Here is a 2,093-nt window from a genome sequence, read left to right on the forward strand (position 1 = left end):
TACATTTCTTTATTATAACATCATAAATTACGTCATTTTTACACGTGTTTTATTAGCGTATACTAGTATACTATACGGTAATTGTTACAAAGATGGATGCATAACCACTCTACAACATTAGATCATCACAGGAAAACAGTAATTTACTCCATTGTTGATTACCAACGTCGGTTGGTAAACAGATATACCACACAGCATGCTAGTCTACGCGAGTGTAAAATTTATATAAATTATAAAAAAGAAAAAAATTATAACTGAATCTCCATTTTTACACTGTAAATCTTGGATTTACACTCTGTAATCTGGTCAAATTTATATAATATCAAACGAAAATCGGAGACCTAATTATGTTTACCACGCCATTAGAAGTTGGGCATACATGGGAGTATCTAGTTCTAGACAAAGATTAACTTGAAGCGAACTCTAGTGAACTTCTTCTCTCTCTCTATTATATAACAGACATACGAACGTAGCAGGTAACAGCTAACTTTTGGGCGGACCCGTTGTGTCCACCACTCCGATTGGTTGGTATTGGCGCAATTTGTCACTTACTCTATCGTGCGCCAATATGCAACCCAACCAATCGCAGCCTTCAAATAAGTCACGTGAGACAGTCAGCTATAAAAGATCACCTTCTTCTAGTCTCAACGTCTGTTGGTTCCCGACCTTCTAAGGTCTAACCACTGACCACATTACAGCGACCTTTATCTTCGTCACCACTATGAGCTCTTTCACTAACGTTGTCAGCAACATCTACACAGCACCAACAAACTGCACTGGTTTTAACATATCGCCAGGGTTAACAGCTAACATACAACCCACGCAGATGCATGTAGATATATGAATAAATGTCCATCGATCACTTCCATTCAGCTTGTGTATATATATATATATATACGTGTGCCCAAAATACCCCATTATCGCGGTTCGGTATCAGTAACTGGTGGAATAAGTAAGTGCCAGGATAACAAAATGATAAGTAGCGGGGTCGGTTTGTCTGACTGAACCGTGTCTCGTGAATGTGTTTGTTCTTGCTACCCCCAATACTGCTTGACAACTAGTGCTGGTTTGTTTACATTCCCGTAACGCAGCAGTTTGCCAAAAGAAACTGATAGAAAAAGTATCTAACTTTTTTTTTTAAATGTACTGCGGTCAATTCATTCGACTAAAATTTCTTCAAGGCGGTGCACCAGCATGGTCGCATTCTGATGACTGAAACAAGTGAAAGATAAAAGATGTATATATTAGTGTGTGTGTGTTAAATAAAATGAGACAACAACGCCAAGGCTGTGTGGAGTTTTCAGGACATTTATAAAGAGAAAGTTAGTCTTACAGCTGTTTCTGGGATACTAAGGATATCTCTTCATCAGAGATGATGTGAGATGGTTAAATAGAGGGAAATAGAGTTCAATATAGGAGCTATTTTGGAAAAGAAGCAAATTTGTGTGTGTGTGTGTGTGTGTGTTCGTGATGTTTACCACCCACCACTGCCTGTGTTAATTTGTGGACGTCCCCGTCGCCTAGCGGGTCGGCAAAATAAGCAGACATATTAAGTGTTAGATTTAAAACGTCAGATTTAAAAAGTATTGAGGCCGAACCGCTTAGCCACGGGGCCTTTAAATACTCCAGCGCCGGTTGTCAAGCAGTGGTGGAGGACAAACACAGACATAAAGACACACACACATAGATACACACATATATATGCCACGGGCTTCTTTCAGTTTCCGTCTACCAAATTCACTCACAAGGCTTTGGTTAGCCCGAAGCTATAGTAGAAAACACTTGCCCAAGGTGCCACGCAGTGGGACTGAACCCTGAAACATGAGATCGGGAAGCAAGCTTCTTACCACACAGCTACGCCTGCGCCTATCTTTCTTAATAAATCGAAACAAAAACAAAAGCTGAGAAATGAAAAGTGTTTATTTCAAAATACATATATTTCACATCTACATTAATTTTTCACTCCATCGCGACAAACGGACCAATCGAGGTAATAAAATCGGAACGATTTTTGCTACTAAAGCATTCAAAATTGTTTAGAAACCTTCCTACGTTTATTTCATTCATAGTCTAAATATAGTCCGGCTTTGTAT

This window comes from Octopus bimaculoides, chromosome 5, assembly GCF_001194135.2.
Source record: "Octopus bimaculoides isolate UCB-OBI-ISO-001 chromosome 5, ASM119413v2, whole genome shotgun sequence".
Classification (NCBI taxonomy): domain Eukaryota; kingdom Metazoa; phylum Mollusca; class Cephalopoda; order Octopoda; family Octopodidae; genus Octopus; species Octopus bimaculoides.